Source organism: Kogia breviceps, chromosome 1, assembly GCF_026419965.1.
Source record: "Kogia breviceps isolate mKogBre1 chromosome 1, mKogBre1 haplotype 1, whole genome shotgun sequence".
Taxonomy (NCBI): domain Eukaryota; kingdom Metazoa; phylum Chordata; class Mammalia; order Artiodactyla; family Physeteridae; genus Kogia; species Kogia breviceps.
In genome coordinates, this window is record NC_081310.1 from 3,989,813 (window position 1) to 4,015,738 (window position 25,926).

The 25,926-nt window shown below is 43.9% G+C and overlaps 1 protein-coding gene across 5 annotated transcripts in view; it reads right to left on the reverse strand.

Moving 5' to 3' along the window:
- The window catches only part of NEK7 (NIMA related kinase 7), a 145,117-nt gene extending 119,933 nt beyond the window's left edge, over positions 1 to 25,184 (reverse strand). For 2 of the 5 annotated variants that reach the window (XM_067027449.1, XM_059058396.2), the window contains exon 1: positions 24,909 to 25,184. The gene's annotated coding sequence lies outside the window, so the exon portion shown is untranslated. Of the gene's footprint in view, positions 1 to 10,326; positions 10,346 to 22,386; positions 22,487 to 24,256; positions 24,516 to 24,908 lie in introns of those variants that run through there. The other 3 variants (XM_067027454.1, XM_059058414.2, XM_067027455.1) reach the window with 3 other exon arrangements.
- Positions 25,185 to 25,926: the final 742 nt, after the last annotated feature.

The following is a 25,926-nucleotide window of genomic DNA, read 5'->3' on the forward strand; positions in this document are numbered from 1 at the left end:
TATATTGTATTTACCACTTGTGAAAACTGCCCAGTGAATAAAGTCAAAACCCTGCTTTCTCTGTTAGAGCACCTAGTATATTGTGAGTAATCAATGAGTACTAAACACCAATAACGCTGATACTACATTTCCTAAGAACTAAAATCTGGCATGTGCATATCTCATTATTAGATCACTTGACAGTCACTGTTAATTAAGCATCAAACTGTTAAATGGTCCAGGTACCACCAATACACACAACGTCCAAGGAAGTCCAGAGGGGGTTCCTACACTCGCAGATTTCTGCTTGTGATGTCCTTTAGAAAAATATGAAACAGGGAGAAGGAAAATGTTTCTATTTGTGTTCTCTTCACATGACTTTTGAACGACTCTAGGGTACTTACGGTCATTAAACCATTAAAAATGCTTACTGGAGCCACACGCTATGTGTCCCCCAAAGCTTAGAACACAATGGCACAAAGCAGACACTCAAGTATTTGCCAAATGAATGAAAAAAATAAAGCCTACCTCATCCTGCTTTGTTTTGGTGAACTTAAAAAGCAGTGGTTAAAACTGACTCTGAATGCTAATTTAGAGTAAAATAAGAAAAGCAGCAGGGATTTGTTCCATCGGTTACCACCAGCGTCTAGGACTACAAACGTGTATTGACCATAAGTCAGAAGCATTTCAGAGTATAATGTTGAGAAGGCTAGCTAGCATCATAATGATCAGCTGCAGTCGTCATCCTAGAATACCTCCACCATGTCATCGCTCTGCTTAAAACTTTCTAACTGTTCTCCACCATGTTTAGAATAAAGCCCAAATTCCTCAGCCTGGAACTGCAGGCCCCTATTTACTCAACAGAAGTGTACTGACGTCCTTCTCTGAAGCAGGCAGGCACTAAGGATGGGAAGATGAACAACGAAGGGAGCCTTCCCTCTGACGAGCTCACGTCCCAGGGGAGAGGCCTCAGAAGCAACTGCCGGAGACGCAGCCGATGCAAAGTCAAGGGAAGGCTCAAGCCTCAGGCTGCTCAACGCAGCCTCGGAAGACTGGCTGTCTCAGACGAAGAGTTAGAGCTGGTTTTCCATTTTACAAGTGCCACTTTGGCAGCCATAGAGAGAATGAATCAGAGCCTCATGTCTCACTCTTTTTGCCAAACTGGCCCATTTTTGACCTTTAAAACCCTAATTTCTCCCACCGCAACAGCTTCCAGCCCCAGCCCAGCACACACCCCGCTGCTTCCCTGGGGTCTTCGGGGGCGTCCACCCAAACCCCAGGAGACGCCCGTCCACTGATGTCCCTGCAGTAGCCTGACACTATGGTGTGCTCTACAGGCACTAAGGGCCTTCCTCATATTGTCAATGACACCATCAGTCAGGGTCATAAACTCCTAGGTGACAAAGGCTGCAGCAGATTCCTCTGAATCTCCCATCACATCCAGCACACTTCTTCCACAATTCGCCTTCACAAGGCACAGTGAGTGACTGCTGTTTATCAGCTGGATTCTGTTTTATCGGAACAATAATGTGTGTTTAAGTCCCTAAGGAGATAGATAGCACGGAACAAAGAACAGAGGTTTTAAAAGTAACGGTTTCTCAAATTTAAAAACAGAAGTAGTATTTCCAAAAAATAAACCTAAAATCCCTGCATGTTTTTTTCATATTATTTAACTACTTGTAATACAAACAGAAATCAAAACCGCAGGCCTGGCAGCAAGAATACCAAGCAGAAAACCAAGTCATAATCCATGATCAGAATCTTAGGCCGTAATAAGAAAGCAGGCAAACACAAGTCCATCTCTCTCTCTTACACACACACACACACACACACACACACTCACAACTGTTGCCTCTCCAGGTCAAAGCCTAAGAGATTAAAACAAGCCTGTCCACTTGGAAACAGAGGCCAGACAGACCTACTTTTTATTCAATATTTAAACAAACGAGAAAACTCAAGAATGGCAAAACCATTATTAACGTATGTCCAAGAACACCTTCCTAACTGAAAGCTGGCAATCAAATTACGCACATCTCCGCATCTCCTGGGATTTACAGTTTTGCCATCAAAAATGTCCATTACGGTCAACTACATAGAAGTTGATTAATCTGATGTCCTGATACAGACTTCTCCCTGTTGCCTACCTTTTGATTATTTCACTCTTTACTTCCATCAAACAGAGGTAAACCTGAAGAACATCTACCTATATTTTGTTTAATATGCCAAAGATATATTAACATAAAACCCAGTGTCCTAACAAACGTAGTTATTTCATTCATTGTCAAAGTTTAATGAGGTCTTTACTTCAATTAAAGCACTGTCCCTTTCACGTGTCATTTTTAAGAAACTGATTTGCTTTACAACATTTTGTTAAATGTTAACAAAATATATTTTAAGTACAACTTGTGGATCAGTCCACCATCTAGGTGAAATTTCTCAAATAATCACTTCTTCTGTTATAGCACTGAATGAAATGTAAGAGTCCTACAACCCTACAAGTTTAGAGCTTCACTGTTTCTGTTTACTTCTTCAGTGATGTTATCAAGGAGATTCTCAGAAACATAAATAATAACAGTGGAAGAGAAGCATTTGAATGTGATACGGAGAATACAACTTAACCCACTTGCACCAAGCACGGTCTCTGTAATGTCTCACTTAACGCTCTCAGCCTCAGTTACCTAAAGTATCAAATAGGACCGGAGGACATGACTTCCAAAGTCCCTTCCAGTCTCAAATATCCGCCAAATTCTAATTTCCTCTGAAATAAGTAAGTCACATGGCATAAATTGGAGCAGTTCCCTCTGAGCCAGGGGCCTCGGGCTGCTGCGGGTCAGTGTCCGCCCCCCAGCAGAGCCTCCCTAGGATGCCGGAGCCATTCCTAAGATCCCTTCAGGAAAGTCTTCACAGAATAAAACACTACTGAGAAACAGTCAGTGGCCAATTAATCTGAAATCTAAAATACCAAGAAGCGAAAGTTTTTATTTGCTTAGAATGACATTTCAAGTACACAGTTGACCTCACACACAAAAAAACTAAGTTAATGCTACTGGGTTTGTTACTGTTTCTGAATTATTTAAAGATGATGTGATACTCTAAGATTCCAATTTATAATTATTTATGTCGAGGTACAAGGGAACTATCATGTGTTTAAAGTTAATGGGAAAAACCATATAAAATAGATGACATTCTCAGTTTCATAACTTATCCCCTTTTAACCTTTCCCATATAGATATTTCTCTTACATTAAAAAAAATCAATCATTTTATGAATGCATATTAGAGCATCATTTCATGAAGTACTTTATACAGTTTGTCCTGTTATGAATCAACATTGAAAAATGTGTGAGCTATAAGCCCATTACTAATTCACACATTTGTAAATGACTATATGAATGTAATCTATTTAATAAGCCTGAGAATTTGTTGTTTCAAAGAAAAAAATCGTATGTCCTCTTATAGAAAATACTCCCTGTGGCTTCTTACTGTGAATCTGTAAATCAATAAGCAAAAGGCACACACCATTGGACTATCTTCCTAGAAGATTATTATGTTTATCAAATATTATTACAAAGTCATAATTATCAGCAAAAAATGCTGTACCCAAAGGGGGAAAATATGGTGAGTAACAACAAAAATTATGAATTGTAGCCCTGACTCTGTCACCATCCAGCAAATGCAAGCTTAGGAAATCCACTCAGTGTCCTCCCTTTACCGTCTGTCCAGTGAAGAAAAGCCTGCCCATTCCTCAAGCAAACCATTAAAAGGAAAAGAAAGCTCATGCAAACCTCTTCTGCCATACTTTCATCTAGCTATACAGTTAAAACAACAGATTTCAGTGTATACACTGAACAAATTACTTTAGAATAAGTAACAAAATGTTAGCAATGTAAATACTGATTCTAAATTAGGAACACAACTGTATTATTAATTTTCTCTCTGTAATAGAAAGGCTTTTAAATACTAGTTTTAACTGCATGCTTAATTTTCACCTGAAAATCCAAAAGAAAAAGGAAAAAAGATCTTCATGTTTCCTTGTTGCCATGATTTTTAGGGTTTCCAAATTCTTTTTATATGTCCTCTTCCAGCAAAATGAGTATCAATATGCTTTACTGACATCTTACACTTACAGTTTTCTAATTTTTAAAAAATTATTTATTTATTTTTGGGGGGGCTGTGTTGCGTCTTCGTTGCTACATGCAGACTTTCTCTAGTTGCGGTGCGTGGGCTTCTCGTTGCGGCGACTTCTCCTGTTGCACAGCACGGGCTCTAGGCGCGCAGGCTTCAGTAGTTGTGGCAAGTGGGCTCAGTAGTTGTGGCAAGTGGGCTCTAGACTGCAGGCTCAGTAGTTGTGGCTCACAGGCTTAGCTGCTCCGCTGCATGTGGGATCTTCCCCAAACAGGGCTCGAATCCGTGTCCCCTGCACTGGCAGGCGGATTCTTAACCACTGTGCCACCGGGGAAGCCCTGTAATTTTTTAAAAGTTCCCACAGGCACCTCTCAAAACATCACAGTGAAGTGAGGGGGGGAATAATTTCCAGGTTACAGGTGAGAAAACTCCAAAGAGGCAAGTTATATGACTTATCCAAGATTATACAAGGAGAAAATAATAGAATTCAGATTTCCTGACTCCTATAAATCAGTATTAAGTTCAGCCTATCGTGTGTCTCTTCACACACACTCACACACACACACACACACACACACACACACACACACAGCCCTGAGTAACTGTGGCTTCTTCCTGGAAATCGAAAGACTGCAGAAATCTGCATACAAACAAAATTTTCTCAAGCTCTGTAAAGCCACAGTTCACAGCTAGGGTTTCATGGGCTGGAATGCAATCCTCAAGACCACAGAAAAAATGTGTTTAGCTCAAACCCAACCACATCCTGGGAAGTTCTGAGCCAGCCTCGGGTCCCCAAATCCCTTGCTTTTCTTAAATGAACACTTCTGCCATTATAGGAGTCTTCCTTATGCATCCTGCTTTACCAAGGATAATCCTTCTGGCCAGGATAATCCTTTTTAAAAACAGTATTTCTAGTACCCCTTTACTGTTCAAGAACCTTTATAAAATTCCCTGTCACTTAACTGTTAGACAAAATTTAAATTCACCTTAAGTATTCAAGGCTTGCCAGGCAAATGAATAAAGCAAACATAAAGAGGCCCATCCTGGAAAGTATCTATTTCCGTTTTGAAAAATCATGTATTTCACACTTAAAAAATATTTGACATAAAGAAAAAGATCATTTTTTACTACAATCCATTTTGATCTAAAAACTACATAAGGATACACTTCCAAATAATGTTTTCATTTAACAAATTGCAATAGAATGCATAAAACGCAAGGTCCTATATTAGATTGGGTGACAAAAAAATTAACTTATTTCCTTCCCTCAAAGAGCTTAAAATGTAGCAGATAAGAATAAGGGCGAACTTCTATGAAATTGTAACAAATTATGATATTGACTATATTCCATATCAAACGATATTCCCAATTTTCTAAGGTTTTTTTAATGTCAAAAAAGGAGGGGTTAGGTATCAAACGATAACAAATGCTTTTCTGCTCTAGTAAGCTTATCATACAAGTTTTCTTACTGAACCAAACAAGGTAACAAATCATATAACTAGACCTCTTCTATTAAACCAGCTTTATATGCTCAGATAAACCTTCCTTGATTAATGAATGACTGACTCTTCAACTGTTCTGTTAGTCTTAATTTTATTACAGAGTGTACATCAATATTCAGAAGTGTTTTCCAAACTCTGTTCTTTAAAACACCAGATTCCCTGAAGTTGTTATTGGTATTCCGCAACCAAAACAGAGAGACAGAGAGAGATCCATCATCAAAGGTGTCTGCAAATTACTGAGCTAAACAAATACTGGGCTAGACTTCTCGGGGACCCTAATATGCTAAAAAGTGGACTGTGACTCTCCTACAGGGTACCCTATACAGACTTTTCCAACACTGTCTAGCCACAAAATTCTTCCACAGAACTTCCATTAATCTCTTGGAGAACTCTGGTAATCTGTTAAACACAGCTTGGTTGATATTTTAATGTTTGGTCCAATTTTGGGTATTAGGAATATACTAACTCAAGAGCATGAATCAGAAGATTCCCATTCTTTTAATTTTATGAAGTGTGTGTGAAGGCAGCTCATGTAACTTCAATTCTTCATAGTTACTGGTCTGCTAACGATTACAGCGAGTCAATTTTTTAAAACTGTCCTTTACTGTCTTCAGTGCTTTTCTTTTTCTCATTCAATTCTACTTTGGAATTCTTATTCTTAACCTTCTGTGTTTTCTGTTGTGTTTTCCTTATAAATCTTGGCCTACCTTATTATTGTTAACCTTTCTATGTTTCTTTGTTCTAAGTACCTTTTAAAAGCAGGACACAGTTGAGGATTATTTTTTAGGTTGAGTCCGTCTTTTAAAACAGAAATTTAATACATTTAACACATTTAACACGTTAAACACATTTAATGTATATTGTTTCACTGGTATTCGTCTTTTATAGCCTTGTTTTTTGTTTCCTTCCTGTTTGTTTTTTTCATCTCTTGACGTATGAACCATGCTTGCTTGCTTTAATCCTGTCCAGCTACTTAGAAAACATACATCCCCTCCTGTTTTAAATTCTACTGATGGTGACTTCCAAGTTTTTTACGTCCTCCACTAACCGGTTCTTGGCTGATCGTCAAGGGAAGGTAGAACCCATCTTATGACACACAGTCCGATCCAGGTTAGCCGAGGACTGATCGTGCCATTACGTTCCCCTAATGCTCCACCTCCAAACCCTTAGATTATACGTTTTACAGCCACAGCCTATCTAAGTTGTCCCTGGCGTTCTGTACTATTTCCAATCTTGAATAACACCTGTTTAGTCCTGCTTTTACGTCTAATTTGCTCCAGTGCTCATTCCCCGTGCTTTCGTACAAAGATGGCCCCTTCCCAAACTCTTAGTTTTGACTTTGCTCCTACAGTACATCTTTAGGTATTTTTTTTTTTTTTTTTTTTTGCGGTACGCGGGCCTCTCACTGTTGTGGCCTCTCCCGTTGCGGAGCACAGGCTCCGGACGCGCAGGCTCAGCGGCCACGGCTCACGGGCCCAGCCGCTCCGCGGCACGTGGGATCTTCCCGGACCAGGGCACGAACCCGTGTACCCTGCACCGGCAGGCGGATTCTCAACCACTGCGCCACCAGGGAAGCCCTAGGTATTTTTTCTAAAGGTCACACATGCAACACATTTTCTCTACCCCTTGGAAATCTGAAACCATCCCTCCCTTTCAATCACACGTGAACAATAATTTGGCTATGTATACATACACTGTTTTAGCCACGGCACCATGCTTTGTTCTCTGCAGTAACTGGTCCGTTACTTCCAGTATTTTGTGATACTAAAGAGAACACGTTAATCCCTTCCCATTTCTTGGATGAAGATCCAAGTTCCAGTGACTTACTTTTATCAATTATTGGTTAATGTATTTACTTCTACTTAATCTACTACCTGCTTGGAATAAATCAAGCTAGCAATCTGAGTCAGCACCATAAAGGGTGTGATGAGAAAACTGTTTTATCTGCTTCTTTCATTTCCACACAAAATACATCCTTTTGCTCTGTGATCGATGAGCCATTCTGCTCAGTTGCTTGCTCAGGTTTCCTTGCACGGCAAGTCCCTTGATTATTTAAGTCAATAATTATGTATTTTCATCTGGCACATAGCCTGCCTCTTACATACTGATGATTTATGAAGCAACAGCTCCAGAATCTCATTTCCAACCCTACCGGCTGGATCTCTCCGCCTGATTAGCCGAACCAGGAGCGTCTAAAACCGTGACCACTTCAAACCCATTCTCCTCTGTATTCGCTCCCCAGTGGACGGCACCACCACTCTCTCATACAGTTCCCAGGCCATCACGAACCCCCCGACTCCCTCACCTGCACGAGTCCCCAACTCCCATTAATTCTACCTCCCGAACCTCTCTCTGCTCCGCCCGGACGCTCAGGATCCCTGCAGCTATTATAACCAATTAAGTGTTCTTCCTGACTTCGGTAATGTAATTCCTACTCCCCACACCCACCATAATGATCAATCTCAAACAAAACCCTCGATATGTCACACTCCTAAGACCCTTTAAGGAATGAAACTTTTCTTATTAGCCTTACTGGCTTGCATATAAATCCTACACTCTGGCCTTCATGGACCACTGACACTTCTTCCAAATGCCAGGCTCTCTCACGCCCGCGTGCCTCTGACACAGTGTGTGCCATCCTAGCTGAAACACCCTTCCCAGCTAGCCCGCCTGCCTGGCCAGCCTCGCTTCATACCCAGGTGAACCTTTATAAGATACCCTTTAAGTAATTTGTCCCAGGGCATTTTAGTGACTCTATTATCTGTGCATTTCAGGTCCACCACCTCACAACACAAGCAATTACTATTCAGGGGCAGAATCTGTCTCTTCCTTTTTTTTTTCACCCCCAGTACATATGAAAGTCCAATAAACACTTGTTAAATAATCAAATTTAGAAAACAAGAATCTATAAAGAACACAGGTCTACCCGTCAGGACCGAACTAGTTCAAATTCACATGAGCATCTACTGACACTTTCGAATGATTAAGGACAAGCTACTGCTCTGCTCCTAAGGAAAGCTCACAATGAGCACACAGTCTGCAGTGGCACGGCAAGGCCCCAAATCCTTCTCCCTGAGTGACAAATACGGGGAGCTTTCTACCGGAAACAAGTGCCTGGAAGGATGAAGTGTTACTGTTCCTCCAAAGGGCTAAAGTGGAAAGTAAAGAAAAGATGGCATTATTTCTTCTGTTTATCGTTACAGAAGAATTTCCGTATGAGGATTAAAAAAACAAGTGATCCTTACTCACCCCTTTCAAGGAAATTTGTCCAAAAAAACTTCTGACACTTTCCATTTGTTTTGCTGAACTGTGGGCACAGGATGCTGTTACAAACACAATAAACGTCCCTTATCATTCTGCCATGTCATTCAGTTACCCACACAGCAACAACGAAAGCCTGGCAAAAGCACGTGATCACTAGCCCAGCCATTCAGCTGTAACACCGGTGAAAAGCACAGTAGCCAAACCATAACCATCCACGGCAAAAGACTGACATACGTAAAGAGCTAAGAGAAATAGCTTGGACCCATCTTCCAAACCTGACTATAAAAAGCATTGCTTGTACTAAATAATTCATGGTAGTGAATTCTATCATAACAAAGCTGATAAGACCCCATGGAATACAAGCCAGTACTTGGGAACACTTTAATGAGTATGAATTATGTATTGTAAGGTCATTTGTTTTAACAGCCTTTTGTCTGTAACAAGCACTCACTAACCAAAAAAATCATCACAAAAAAATAAAAAACACTTCTTTGAATAAAGGAAAAATTTAATAGATTTTTCTGAATTAACACAGATTTTACATTTTATCTTTATTTTAAAAAAGCTTATAAACTGCTGTTTCTTCATTTGTTTAGCACATGTGCTCTACCACAGACACTGCTCTATACTCTGATTATTCCTGAACTTCCAAAACCCCCGTTTCCTTCCAGGCTAGTTTACAGTAAACTATGAGGTGGTTTTAAAAGATGTCCTATCACTTCCTTCCTCTGATGCTCCTCAACACCAGGCAAGGAAAGGAGCCCTACAGCCCAGTGGTAAAGGCAGGACTCCCACCTGGGTCTGCCAACGTCCCTGCCAGGGAACTTCTCCACTGACCCCCACGACATGCTCACGACCTGAGTTAGTCATAACAACAGAGTCTATCTAAGGGACAATTAGGCTAGTAGGACACAAGCAGTGTCTAGCAAAACGCACCGAGTGTGTTACTCTACTTCTGTGAAAACTTCTGCCTTGCCCCCTGCTGCCCACCCTCGCCCCTCAAAAACAGAAAGAAGAACAATCAGACCTCTTGGCTGCTTGACCTCCTATTTACTGTGCACAGACTTACAATGCAATGAAAATTAACAGAAAATTAAGAAAGAAGGGAGAAAAAGCAAGCAGGAAAAGCCACTGACTCACAGTCACAAAAAACTGTCCCAGCTTTTTTTTTTTTTTTTTTTTTTTTTTTGCGGTGCGCGGGCCTCTCACCGTTGTGGCCTCTCCCGCTGCGGAGCACAGGCTCCGGACGCGCAGGCTCAGCGGCCACGGCTCACGGGCCCAGCCGCTCCGCGGCACGTGGGATCCTCCCGGACCAGGGCACGAACCCGCGTCCCCTGCATCGGCAGGCGGGCTCCCAACCGCTGCGCCACCAGGGAAGCCCTGTCCCAGCTTTTAATAAAGAGATTTTTCAACAAACTTAAGTAAATCATGGCAGTACTTCATATTTTAAAATTCACCTTCTGAGGAACTAAACTCAATCGCTGTTACATTCTCCTTCATACCACGGAACCGAACAAGCCTGTGAATGGAGTCCGTGAAGCTGAGCGAGGCGGCTGCTGCGCAGACTTTCTCAGCCAACTCCGCCCGGTCACGTCACTCCCGCTGCGCCGCCGTGCGGTCCCCTCCTGCTCTTCTGAACACGCACTACAAACCATGCCAAACTTTTACATTCGCTAGAAACAAATGCACTGTCTCTGGCACACTTATCATGTGAAACTATGATTTTATGAAGATACTAGCCAAAGAATAAGGAAGACTATTTTAAATTAAGTAATGTGAATTTTTTTTTTTTTTTCCGGTACGCGGGCCTCTCACTGTTGTGGCCGCTCCCGTTGCGGGGCACAGGCTCCGGACGCGCAGGCGCAGCGGCCACGGCTCACGGGCCCAGCCGCTCCACGGCACGTGGGATCCTCCCGGACCGGGGCTCGAACCCGCGTCCCCTGCATCGGCAGGCGGACTCTCAACCACTGCGCCACCAGGGAAGCCCTATTTTAAATTAATAGTGGTAATAATAAACACGTGATGCTGAAGAAGCTACCTAGGACTCTGTACGTGAGACTTTAAACATACAGGACTCGTGGAAAAAAGACTGAAAATCTAATTAATAGTGATTACAGACTTACACTCAAAATGGAATTATATAACTGACATCTACTTCAGTTTTGTTTTCAGAAACCTTCTGACTCTGCAAAAGTCCACTCCTCTGACTAAAGAACTGATAAAATCTTAGAAAAATGGCAAACAGTAAGAGGCTTTAAAAGCCCAGATTTATTAAGGATGGAAACAGCCTTATTTGGGTCTTCACAAGAAATACCTTACATGTCATACTTAACAGCTAAAGTTAGGCAGCAACACAGAAGTTAAGTTTTCATTTCTCCCAGGATTCACTGAGTATTTACTTACTTACCTTTTAGTGAAACTGCCCTTTTACGTGAGGAAGGCTGGACAGGCCCTGACACACCTTCCCCAGACATGCTCATGTGCCTCCACCTTCCACGCTGATGACCCCAGAGCTGCTCTCCAGCCGGACTGCTCTGCGGTGTTCAAGCCACGTGCGACCGCCAGCTACCTACTAGACAGGTCATGCGGGCATCCCACAGGCATCCAAGGTCCACGCGAGTGAGGCATTCCCCACCCCCGCCCCACCCAGAAGCCTTGTTTGCTCTTAACTTGTGTAGTTCTGACGAATGCACGCTGAACGAGAACGGAGGAAGCTGAACAGCAGGGCTCTGAACTCTACGCTGATCTGGTTAACATCTCTTCTCCTTTGCTCTTCAGCATTAGGCACTATGATAGCCTTATCCAAAACTAAGGCAAAACCCGCATTTCCCTGTATCTCAGAGTATCTCAGCGTTCCCTCCCCAAGCCACCAGGAGGGCCCTGCGCCCTTCTGGTAGAGTCGCCGAGTCGACGGTGCGCCGCGTGGGAGGACATCTTGGCACTGCAGTGACAAGGGCAGACCAGCGGCAGGTGTATTTTGTACAGAGCTCTGAGAAGGCCTCCAAAACCATACGAGACAAAGTCCGTCCTCCCGACCCCCATGGTCCTACTCCTTCTGCTTAGGAAGGAGGACAGACACAGTCACAACGGCGAAAGAATTAGAAAACGTGACAGAGAGATGAATAAACTCTTCACGCTTAGTCAAAGACATCTAAACCCCTGCCTTCGATGAGGCAGCAAACACCGGGACACAAATAAAACATCCTAAGAATCTGCAAGAAAGTGAAGTCTCTAATGTCTTCATTTCATCCCGTTTCAATAAACAGCCACAGCTACTCAAAGGTGGGGGCCAGGGGCAGGGAGAAAAACGTGCTGGAACTGGAGATGAAGGTCAATATCACCTACCCAGACCCTCTGCCGTGACTGTGGCCCATCCCAGACGCCCGTGCGCTTGCTTTCGTATCTGCTCCAAAACTCATTCGGCCACTTTTTGACCACAGCCAACGTGTCTACCAGTTGCCGGGAATACAAAAAGCACTGAGGCAATTCCAATCCATCACCTTATTCGCAGGGGAGACATAAAGAAACAGACTTGACAGTATCAGGAAACAAGTATTCCACCAGACGCCGTGGCTGGCAGGGACTGCCAGGACGAGAGCTGACGGGAAGGATGCCCAGGCAGCCTGGCAGCCGGGCCAACCCTGCAGAGAAAACACCGGGGTGCGTCTGAAGGAACTGTGCAAGCTGGCCAGGCAGAGGGCGGGGACGTCCCGACTGACGCAGGGAGAGCGGGGCCCCCACAAGCAGGGCAGGAAGACAGGAGCTAAGGACGCAGCAGAGCAAGCACCAACGCCCAAACCGCAGTTAGGAGACTAAGGGATTGGAAATTATTCAAGACAATAGTTGAAGGATTTTAAACAAGGGAAAAACCTACCTAGAAACAGGTAGAAGGTATTGGGGGTGTTTCTTTAAAAAATGAATCAATAGGTACATAGACAAACAAATAAATTTAACTTAATCCTAAATTTTAAAAGGGGGGAAAAGTTAGAGGACGCTAAAGGGAGAAATCTATTTTTTTAAAAAGAAAGAAAGAAAGAAAGAGCACTTCTTGGTAATCTTACTTTTTCTTGGTAATTTTAAAGTATAGTATAGGATCACTTAAGTCTGGATTTTCAAATATAAACTAAATTTCTTCATACATCTCACAAACCTTTCTTCATACATCTCATAAACCAAATTCAACTTAATACATTCTGTTAACAAATATATCTGAGGTCCCCTTTATAATAACCTTGATTCTATTTTGATGCTAGTTCCTGACCTGCCATAAAGTAAGAACCAAATAAAGAAATATCAAAGCACTATAGCTTTTACCCCTATTAAAAACAAAACCTGAAACCATAAAGGTACAAGTAACTCTTTATAATCACATCACAGGAGAGGAAAGGGTCAATCTTCTGAGCACAGTGTTCAAGACCTTTGATAAGGTGGTACCTTCCCAGGTTAATTGCCTATGTGCTTCTTCTTGAGTTCATGAATATACAATGTATTTCTGGTCCATCTGGCCTGGCCTTTAAATTTTTAAAAAATAGTTACTGACATTTTGATTGTTCTTTTAAACTTCTAGCAATTAAAAATATGAAAAGATACTAAATAAAACATATCTGTTTTGAAGTGGAACAACTTTTGACTATGTCAGCATTTGATGAACACAAATCAAATGATAATTTTCCATCAATTCAAACCAGTAATTATTCCTAAGAAGGGAATAACTTAGTTCAACATTTTCTCCATGAGGGGATTATTAGAACATCATAATGGAATTCATTTGGCAAACATATACAGTAAGCACCTTCTATGGGCAGAGAGAGAGGTTCCTTCCCCTCTACAGAAAAGCCAAACCACTTACCTTGAACTAGGAATGCGCTAGCCTCTAAGGAAGGGAAACATAAGGATACTTAGTGAACATCTTAGTAAGTCAGGTTCAAATCAATGTCATCTGACTCCCGGTCCTGTTTTAATGTATGTCCGAATTAGAGGAGCTCAGTTCTTACTTTGTTCCTTGTGGCCCAAGCCTCTAATTTATACCTAATCACACCCCTCTCCATCCCCACCGACTTCACATCTGGCATAGTCCTGTTTTTTCCCAGTGCTGGTTCCCATCTCACCCCACTCTTGAGACCTTTCGAACGTTCAGAGTTCGGACACCAAGCCCAGGTCAGACCTGTGCCCACTTCACAGAGTAAACGTCCCTCGTACCAGGCCCCGTGGGCCTTTCTGTCTGCCATTCACCCTATACCCCCTGAAATCAACTGCCCAACTGTCCTGGACGTCCTCTCACTACCGGTATCTACCCAGACCTTCGCCCCATACAGGCTCTGGGATGTAGTCATCTACCATTCCCTGAGTGGCCAGTTCTGACAAGAATGGTCCCAGGCCCTGCAGGAAACACAAATATGCACAGGACATGATTCACACCTTCCAGAAGCATATATTCCAGGGAGGAAGCTAAGACAAGTACAACTACAGGGAGAGTCGATAAGCACTAAAGGCCTAAAGAAGCAGAAGAAAGATTTCTTTGTACTTTTTGTATAATATTTGAGCGGAGTCTTAAAAGATAAAGATGATGTTTAATCCCTGAGATTGAACAGCTGAAGTATAAAAAAATGGAAATTAAAAGCAGCTAGAAAAGCATAAAGATAAAGCAGAGGCCAGAAAGGGTACAAAATTTATCAAAAAAGGGTAAGTTGTCAGATGGGACCAACATCTGGGGGAGAATAAAGAAGTGAATCTGGAAAAAGGCAGGTCACGGCTGAGGCTGAAGACAGAGGCCCCGATACAGAGCTGTTAAAAACAGGTGAGCCGGGGGTGATCACATACAGATAATACGGCTCACGCCTGTCTCCCATCTTCTGCAATTAATCAAAACTGGGTTTCCAAAGCATAACGATAGATCTTTGTTTAGATCATTTGTCTACTCACTGTGAGCTACTTACCAATACCCCCAAATTTCTTTCTTCAACCTGTGAACTGGGGGGACCCGGGGGAAAGTGGGGAGAACAATAAAGGAACAAATGGGAAAAGGAGGGTCCTAAAGGGAAGAGACACAGACTCATCCTTACAGCTGCCGCAGATCTCCAGAGAGCAAATGGTCTGCCCCTCTGCGTGCAGGCAAGCATGCCTTCCAAATTCAGAGAAAGCTGGCCTTGATTTGAAACTAAGTTTAACATCCAATGCTGTGCAGCCGATTGGATCATCTCTCCAACGGTCTCAGAAGGCACATGCAAATACCCCCACAAACCTCACAATGCGGAAAAATGGATGTTCATTGGGGTCTTACTCTGGCAACACTGCCGTTCAGAGGCTGACAAGCCATCTCGTGAACAAAAGAGGCCTAGGAACTGTGGCGCGCCCTGCAGGGACCACACCCCGGGAGACGGGGTGCCCTGGCGCCCTGAGCACACCGTTGCAGCCCAGGTGCCTTTTCACTAACTGAACCATTAATCACACTGATCTCTCTCCTAAGCCAGACACTCAACTCTTAAACTGAGTTCTGTGGATATTAATTTAACTCATCCTAAGACCCTGTGCTTGGCCTTTGAAAATATACAAAAATGAACCTGGACTCAATCCAGGACTTCAAAACCTTCTCTGTCAAGCTGTCTCTTCTTACATTATTTATGATCTACATATATATATGTGTGTGTGTATATATATATATATTTTAAGGTGGGTGTAGAAATGGTGATAAACAAGAAGGACCTGAATTTATTGATATACTCCAAATTAATTAAAGAAAAAGGTAAACAAAAAATCACTGATAGAAAGTAGTTTGAAAATGGCCACGTAGGCTTGCTTAAGTAAAGAACATAACTTGCACGTTAAGGCCTGACCTGGGACAAGGAGGGCAGCTAGAAAGGACTCGAGAAGCAGCCCCTTGTTATCGATGGAAAAAGGAACAATTAGTCATCACGCTGTTCCCCAACACTTTCCAGCCCCGCCAGATAAGCAGGGCAGGAGAGCCTGGCAAAGTCAAGCCCAGGAGCCCAGGAGCCAGAGAGGGAACTGCAGGTAGAGCTCCGGCCTTGGGGCCTGGAGGCAAAATCTCTGCTGCCAGGCTAAGGGCTTTGCCCTTCAGCAAAATGCAAACCATCTCGAGGTAAGGGAAGTGGTAAGCCTTCACACCCAGCTGAGAAAAATACCCTAAAAATGCCAAAAATGGTGAGAACAGCACACAGCACAAGCAGTACACTCAAGAGGGACGGTTTGGTTGGGACAGAACTAAAATTAACACTTAGATGTACTATTTTCTTTCACTAGTTTGAAGCGGAATTTTCTCTTCTATTATTACTCAATTCTTATTTACAGTTATATGTATTTATCTGATTTATCTTAATTGATTTACAACACTGATTTCAGTAATACCTGGCCACCAGTTGAGCTGAGACGTCGGCTACATATGCTAGGAGGGTCTGATTACTAACTGTGAGCTACTCCAAGGGCCACACACCCTCAGCGAGAAATGATGGGAGCAGGAGGGCCGGACTTCCATCATAAATAATTTTTTAAATGAAAGCATCTTTTTTAAAAAGGCCATGTGGCATTTCTTACTGTTGCCTGAGGAACACCTCCATTAAAATCACTTGCACTACACATCAGAGACCAGTAGCTTTCCAACCTGTGTGTAACAACCATCTGGGGTACTTGCTTTTAAATGCCAGTGCTTGTGCTTATCAAATCAGTGTCTCCGACACAGGCATTCTGAGGACCATAGTTTGAGAAACACAGTAATAGGACAAATGCTTTGAAAGTACAGCCTACCACGGTGATGGCAAGAAGGTCACCATGTATTCTTGAACAGCTATACAAGTTTTCTAAAAAGTATTTTCAATGTACAACTAGATATAACTATTTCAAGGAATCATAAGACAAATCCTTTAGGATTGATTTGATTAATCTCGAATAACTGCTTTGTAAGATAGGATTTTTACTGAAACAGGGAACACATATAATGAACAAATGAGAACCAATTTAAGAGAGAGGCGTGGCTACAGAGAAAAAGGAAACAGCCCGTCATGATCTCTGAATCATGGCAAAAGAAGAAATTAAAGGGAGAAGCTGGTCAGTGGGGTTGCCAAACGTTTCAGCCATACATACTGCGCAAGAAGCAACAAGGACACGTAAGTTATTGTCAATACAGCAAAATGACAAACAACAGTCAAGCCTGGCCCTCATGAATCAAGGCATCTGATATAATGAAATGTGTATTTATGAAATACTGACCAAACAACCCTGTGATCACCCAGGAGCTTTCTGGCCCTTACTATCTATCTACCACCTCTAACTAAGGACTCCTTCCTAGAAGTGGCCTCCATAATGGGAATTTCTTCTTTGATCCTATTTCATAGTAAGGATATAGCAACATACCCTAACGTTCCTCGTTCTAGAGGCAACAGAAATACTTCCCCACTACACAGCTGGGCTCTCGAATATCTGCTGACTTGAATCGAGGCCCTGATATGGGCAATCAGAGGTGCAATGCCACTCTATCCTCAGGTCTTTTTTGAGCGCGGACTGTGAATGCAACAAGACTGCTAATTCAAGCAAGTGAAAACAAAGCACCATGCCTACTACCAAGAGCAGGACACAGGTAACACACAAGGCAATATGGACTATTAAGGAATCTAGCGGAATGTGGATTAGCAAATTCACATCCTTGAGTTTCAGTTTATTCTCACATTAAATGAAAAGGCCAGTTTAGACAATTTCTAAGTTTCCCTCCAGTTCTGAAAGTATTTGATTTAGTGAATTACGGACTTAAGGTCTCCTAAGGGAAACTACAAAATAATGGTGAATGGAAAACTTGATTTTGGAACAGCTGTTCTATGGTAGGATAAAATACAAACTGCAGATGACATGTGTACAGGATAACGTGGGTACCTTTATCTCTCAGGTACAATCTCTGTACAACCTTAAAAATATTCTGTTCAGAACAGAAAGACCAGAAATCTAAAAATCCTTTGTGCGGTGAAGAATCTGGGGGGGGAAAGAAAAGAAGTACAGATTTTGCTTGTTAAATATTAAGTGTAAGTGAATAGAAGTAAAGATGAGGTCATCAGGTGAACCTAATCCAGTAAGACTGGTGTGCTTTTAAGAAGAGGAACAGGAAGAGACGCATGAAGAAGGCCACATGCCACAGGCAGAGACTGGAGCAGCACATCTATCAGCCAAGGAGCGTCCAGGACGGCCGCCCACACAGAGGCTGAGAGAAAGGCACGGGGCATGTTCTCCCAGGGGCCCGCATGGAGAGCACAGCCCTGTGGGCAATTTGATTTCTGACTTCTGACCTTCAGAGCTGTGTGTGAACTTCTGTTGTTTTAAGCCGCCCAGTTTGTGGTAATTTGTTGGGGAAGCCCTGGGAAACTAATACAGGAGGGGTTAAGTACCGAACCCAGAGCATCCACCACCTGGACCGCAGCAGCCAAGGGCCCGCAGAAGAGCAGCGCCAGCGTGAGCAGCAGCTGGTGGCTTTCTGATCACGAAAGAGGCAGCGACTCCCTTGGTGGCCCAGTATTGGGAAACTTTGCTAGAAGCTCAGACTCCCTCCCAGCCACCAAATACTATTCAACATGGTGTAATAAATTCCTTCCTACTTAGAAGGGGGAGGGAGGGAACAATGAGAATGCCGAGAAGAGCAGTGGGAGAAGCGCCTAGTAAAACACAACTCCTCCTCAACAGCCGATACTTGGAACACTCTAGGGCACGAAATGACAAAGTGAAGTTGAAAACAATATGCCATTCAACAACCAAACTATTTATCAAATGTAGAAACTTCATTAAAACTTTATTTTAGGTGTATAGTAAAAATGTTTAAAAAAATGCCATTTTTCACTGAATACCTCACCTGTTACTATGCTATTCTAAAATGTGTCTAAATACCAAAGACCGTTTAAAAAAAAAAAACACACACACACAAAAGAAGTGAATTTGTAGGTTACCATAAAAAATTGAGAATAAACATCAATTTATTCCTATAAAATCAATCCACCAATAAACATTCTTCTTGTATAATGTTTTTCAATTTACCTGTATTTGTTAAATAACAAACCATGCTTAGAAGTAAACTATTTGAAATAAGGACAAGCTATTTGCCTGAAATAAATTACCTGTTGTCCAGTTCTGGGTATCTCTATGACAGACAGTACGCAAACATACCCCATTATTTTACTATAGGGTCAACAGTTCAATATAAAAGGCAATGAAAGACTGGCAACTCCTTACATTTTAGAGGTGTAACAGTTTTTCATAAACATGTCTAACTCTTCCATTTTTCCAATCATAATAGAGGATATGTGGCTTTGCTATGGTTACAACCACAAAAAAATTAGAGTAATTTGCCAGTTAAATATGAGAATATGAGAAAAATATCTTGACAATAAAAAAACAGAATTGGAAGCACACTAGAAAGAATATTCTAATTTTTTCCATTTTTGAATCAGTATTTAAGTATCTTTCTGCAACTCTCACTTTTTTTGTTGTCCAAAATATAACCCCCAAGGCTCTTGTGGCTTTTTCTACCTGAGGAACTAAGGATTACTGCCCTCTCCCTGCAAAGTTTAGTAAAAACATTAACTAGTGCTGGGAACAATTAAATTATAAATATGGAAATCACAGGGCAAAAGGGAAGAGTAATTAAGGCAGAAAAACTGGAAATGGCGGCAGAGCTGGGTAGGCGCCTCTTCAGATAAAGCGGGGCGGCATGGCCTGCCATCAAAAGAAACTCAGAAGACGTGTATTTCCCACCACAAAATGTCCTAAGAATAGAAAAAGAGGTGAAATGAAACTAACACTCGCTAAGCCTACTACCCTACTTCTACAAAGACCTTGTCATTTACTCCTCAAAGCAATGGGACCTGAGCTGAGAAAACGAAGGTCTGAACAAATGAAGTAACTCAAGCGAGGTCAGAGAGTAGGAGAGAAGCCTGGGCCTCAGTCTTTTTCACATCACGGTAAACACAGAAAATGATATTTGTGCAGCAAGGTCACACAAAAAGAAGAGGCTGGTAGCAGCTGCTGGCAACTAGCCTGGAAGCTCTGAAGCCCCAGGCCCCGCCCCGAGGGGTCAATATTTCGGCCCACCTAGAACCCACTCCTGGCTAGGACCGGGAAGTCCTACTGTGTAAGCTCAAAACTGTTGCCTTTTCCACTCCATTCAACCACTGCTCAGCCAGCAGCTGCAACCAGGTCAGCCACAGCTAACTCTACTGAAAGCAAAGAGTCAGGTACCCCGCAAGTATCTCCAGGCCACAAACGCGTGACTATAGCCTCTCCTTACAAATGCAGGCCCTTTTTAGAATTTTTTTTTTTTTTTACTGGAAAAAAAGTATTTTATAAAAGACTTAGTCAATAAAAAAATAAATAAAAAGCTAAATAAAATGATTAAATTGGAATGCAAAAAAAAAAGGCTTAGTCAATTATTCTAACAAGAAAAAATAAAATCTGTGCACCCTCTTGCTCATGCCAGAAATTCTCTCTAACAGCGACAAAAGCAGTCACTCCAGTCGACTTAGAACGAAAACTACTAGTTAAAGAAACACGGCAAAGCACATTCCTTCTAGGGCTATCAGTCAATCGAGCAAAGAAAAATGTCTGACATCAGAGTCCATCTTGGCTTAGCAACAAGAAGGAAGCGGGAGAGAGGGCAAATCCATTCAACATCACAGGATGGGTGTGGGATCCCCCCGAGGCAAAGAATGACAGAAATCCCTGAAAAGGTGAATAAATCTGAAAGAGGCTGATATATTTATGAGGCCTCTGAGATTAAGCACAAAATTTGGCAATGAATAACTGGGCGTTATTCTGAGAGGACTGGAAAAGATCAAGAGATCGTCACAAGGGATCAAAGGACCAGAAAAGGCGAACTCAGCGCCCTGGAAAATCCTTGTCAGCCCAAACATCCATCCTAGAATCAGGTTTAGACCCTTGGTATTATTACCTTCTAGGGCAGGACTGGGCCTCCAGCCTCACAGTATAAAGTTTTACTGGAACAGCCATACCCACCTGTTCAGGTATGTCCAGGGCTACGGTGGCAGTAGCTGTCACAGATACGGCTCACAAGGCCAGAAATATTTACTCTCTCATCCTTTAGAGACAAAGTCTGCGAACCCCTGTTCTCTACAAAAGCAACCTGGTATGAAAAAACCCTTTAACGACTTACACTGATTATCAATAGAAGACCAATGTCAAGATTTACAGAAAGGTCTATTTCCGTTCAGTTACAGAAAACATATACATTTCTAAAATTTGACAGACCAATTAAATAACTTCCATTCAGTTACACACTATTCCAATTAACACTCTGGATAGCTATTAGCAAATAGCTCATTGTACCCGCTCGTTATACACATAGTATGACAGCTGTTATTTTAACAAAGGTTAAAAAAAAGAAGTTATCCTGCTCAAAAAAATTAAGGAATGCTTCAAGACCATCTATCTGTCCTTCTCATCCCCACTGCTCACTGAAAACCATGAAATATATTCTCTAAGTGTTTTCCTTATTCTGTAAAGATATGTAATACACAGGGATAATCAAACTATTAATCACCAAAAGAGGAATCAGCAGTTGAGAGGGTTTATAACTCTAAGAATGAATGGTTCTACATTAGTTCTATGTATAAGTTCAAACTTTCTCAACTGCCGTTATATCCTGCAAATAAATATATTTGATTACAATTATATAAATTCCCTATAAAATTGAAAGGAGGAAGAAATGAGTGGAAACATTCGAAAGTATGAAGAAATGCTTCTTAAAACATCTTGTTATACATTTATAGAAATGCTGATTAAAATAATTGCTGGTAAGGCAATTCAGAGCAAACATTAATCATACATGTCATTTCCCAAACACCCTTAGTATTATGCTAAGTTTGCTGCCATGTTTTACGAATGATGTACTAAAACACCTACCCACATAACTCTTGAGCAAATATTTGAAGGGACAAATATATTAATTTGAATGAAACCAGGAATGTGGACAGAGAATTGCTTTATGCAGCTGTCCTGCACATTTTTTAAATACCAAAACCTGAAAGGAATTTTGGGGACCTATTACCTAATTAACCAACTTCTTTTCCAAAACTGCATTAAGTAATCGTTATTCTCTCCTCTCCAGATGCCCTGAACGGTGGCTACATTAGTAATACTGGAAAGATACATTTTAAAACATCAGACAGTTCCAAGGAAAACAGTTTTGGTTCTAGAAACGCCGTAAAACTATCTAATGATTTCTCTGACTACATATTTAAGTAAAAAAAAGAAAGAAATCTACACTTCAGTAAATGCACAAGATTCGGGAAGAAAATACTTAAATGTTTGCAGTAAACCAGAGCCTCACACTGCCAACTGCAACCACCAGAAAGATGAAGGGAGGGGAGTATGAGATCAGATACGCCTGCCCACAAACTATAGCCGCGTTCTGGTCGTGTGGAAACTACAAAATTGAGTTTTATTATTCGGGTAGGTTAACACCCGAGGCCTCAAACCTCCCCCCCGCCCCCACCAGTACGCGGCCATCATACCAGGCGGGCTTTCCTCATTCTTGGAGGATACGTGCTGCTTCAGGGGCTGGAAAAGCGCTCTTGAAACTGTCCAGCCAGGAGAATGTGTGAGTGGGAAAGGGCGTGGAGGGCGCTGCAGGTGTGACCCGAGTCAACGACCCCGAGCAGCACAGCAGTGCAAACTAGGAAATGAGTCTGCACTCCAGGGACGGTCTTTACTGTTCTAACTGAAAAAAAAAATTTTTTCACAAGTAATTGTAAAAACGCTTAAGGATTGGGACTCTGACATTTCTTGGTTTTCATTTTCAGATAATTTCAAAGAACGAGGAGGGGGCTTGCGAGAGAAACGCGAAATATGAGGCGGGGGCTTGTGAGAGCCCCTCCTCCCCTCCATTAGTCAAACCAACCGGTGAGTCCAAAGCGCGGCTGAACCTTGAAAGGAGACGAGCACCACGGAGTCCTAGGAACCTGCCGCTGCGCCCTCCTCATTTTACGCCTGTTTCTCTCACAACCTCCCCTTATCTTGCCCGTTTATCCCACACGCACCCCCATCTCCCAAGCCCCCTCCTCGTTTTACGCGTTTCTCTCACAAGCCCCCCTCCTCGTTTTACGCGTTTTTTCTCTCACAAGCCCCCCCCCTCCTCGTTCTGCGTGTTTATCTCACAACCTCCCCTTTTCTTGCCCGTTTTTACCCCACACACCGCCCCCTCTCTCGAGTCCCCTGGGCCGGGGGAAGTGCCTGCCCTCCAGCAGGAGCACAGCCATCCTCACCGCGCATTGGCTGCGGAGGCCGTCAGTCTGAAGGGGGCGGGGCCTCCTGCTGGAGAGCCGAATCTCAGGACCGCGCGTCTTGCAAGGTCCCGGGCTGCCCCAGACCCCAGGAAAGCAACCAGCTTCCACTAGGGGTGCCTTAGCCTTTTAGCTTCGCCGCCCTCCTCCCGCCGTCCCCATAGTTTCTACCCCTTTGACGCCTCCGAGACGCAAAGTTTTTCAAAGCTCCAACATCTCTCCCCCACCCCAGCAAGCTCCCACCTAGTCCAAGGCCAAGCTGAGGATGCTGCGGTTTTAGGAGTGAAGCAACCTGTGGACTGGATCTCCTCGACGGTAGCGAGGGATCCCTTCGTCTGGAAATGATATTGCTTACGCTTTATGTTAACCGTTTTGGGGGCACTGGCCTTCATCAAGTGTTACAGCCAAGAACACTCGGCATCAATTCAGCAAGAGTTGCCACAAATCATTACAGAGTTAATTGTATCTCGTGTCTAACTATTCACCCTTTCAGTGTTTGTCTGATAGTCCCAAACGTACCATAAACTTTTTGAGTGAAAGTACTATGCCATTCTCCGACCACACCCGGAGCAGCTCAAGCTCCTGCACAGAACAGATGGGTCTCACACACACTCTGTACTTTATTCTGTAATGCAACCTGGCGAGACACACTGCTGTAGCCTGCTGGGAGTGTGCATACTCCTTGAAACTGCAAATTCCTTGGAAAAGGAATTAGAAACAGTGGTTCTAATTATAACGGGTACACAGTGCTCTACAAACCATGGGCATCTGATCGTTTCAACTGCACCCTTATGATCGGTAGCCTCAAAGGAGGGGGAAAATCATTTCACTTCTGCAATATGTTTCTGACTTTCAGTTCCATCACCAACAATGCTCAAGGATGGAAACATATCTTACTGTAAAATAAGTATATTTTTAGTATGTATCCCTAACAAGGACTGCAGCTGTGCAAGAACAAGATTCACCTGTTTGAAACATCATCTCCCAAGGCCTACAGTATATAGGAAAGAGGTAACAGGGATTCTTAAATCTCACTGTAGGATCCTTTCTCTAGGTTGCGTTCGCTTCCTGACCCTGTCCTGGGGCAATGTGGTCTTCTTACCTTTCTCCTTTCTCCTCTGCGCTCCCCTTCGCCTCTCTGGCTTTGGCCTCAATGTCCAATGTCTTTATTTCTTTTCCATTGCCACTATCACCACCAATGTTCGCTATTGCCTTGCAATCCCTCTCTTTGACGCTTCCTACTCCTGACAGAGTCCCAGTAAAACTCCTTCTCCAACAGGTCGGTCACCCTCCCCGCACTTCTCAAGGCCGGTCTGCGAGGCGCCCACCACCCACCTCCTCCTCTGAAGTTCGCTCAGCCCAGGCCGGCTGAGGCTGACGGCTAGACCCAACCAATCCGCGTGGAATAAATAACCGCCGCCGCCAATGAGCGTGCGGCGGGAGGCGGAACTTCGCCAAGTTCCTCGGGTCCCCAAACCGAGACCTGTTGCGCCGCAGCCGTGGTCGCGGAGTTTCTTAGTTACGGCGGCGGCCTCGGACGCCCGAGCCGCACGGGGAACGAGGCTCTCAGCACCGCCCACGACTGGACCAAAGCCCCCGCCCGCTCGGCCGCGCGCCCCGCACAGCCTCCTCTCCCCCTGGCGGGGTCCCGAGGCCGCCGCGCGCGAGCCTGACCTCCCCTCCCGCCTGGCTCCCGCAGGCGGCCCCAGCCGGCGGGGCCCCGGCCTGCGCGCCAGAGACCGGCGGCGACTCACCAAGAAGCGGGGAGCTCTCCGTTCTCCGGCCGGCGAGGGACCCGGGGCGGGCGGGCGGCTCGGGCAGGCGGCGCCGCGCACAGGCCCGCTGGGCCGGGGGCTGTGTCTGCTAGGCCCGGAGGGCTGGCCACCTCCCGCCGCGCCGCCCCCGTGGACGCTGCAGGCACGGGGACCCACCCTGTGCACGGCGAGGCGCGTCGGGAGCGCGAGCTTAGCGGTAGCCCATCCTCCCAAGACTCCTGCTCCTCCTCCCGCGGCCGCTGCTGTCAGGAGTGTAAACATCCCGGCATCCCCGAGGAGGGGGCGGAACGGGCGTCGGCACCGCCCCCACGCCGAGCCCCGCCCCCACGCCGAGCCCCGCCTCCGAGCCCTACTCTGGCCGCACGATGCATCCGCTGGCCTCCGCGGAGGGACCCCTCCACTTCCGCGCTGGAGCCCGGACGGGTCTGGGGAAGCCCCTATGTGGTCAGGCCGAACCCTATTCCCCTCTTTCCGCCAACTTCCCTCCAAGCCGGGGGTCGGCTGCTTTTTGAGAACTTTATGTTTAAGTGCCCTATTTGAAAGCGGTCAGTCGAATTGGGGACAACGCTTTCTTCTTCTGGATCATAGCGTTTTGATCCCATCGTCTTTTCCTAGGTGATGTAACTGCCACTGCGCTTGAGAAACTTACTTTAAAGTAAGAGACCCAGCTTAGAGGACAGTGGCTTTTAGGACATTCCTGAAAGCGGAACTACCTGGTTTGGCCCTTAAGAGTCTTTGGGGGATGGAGGGACAGTTGTTATATCCCAGAACCCTAGTACATGGAAGTGCAGAAGGAATGCTTTGAATTCAGCCGCTTCGCTTCTTCAATAACCTGACACGCGTTACCGGAGGACACGGCTAGAAGGCAGTATAGAGTCAACTACACCTTGATTGTAATCTCAGCTCAAGGGTTATTAACTCTGAGTATTATGTTATTTCATCTCTCCCAAGTCTCCGTCTATTTATCTGTAAAAGGAGAATAGTAATAATACCTATC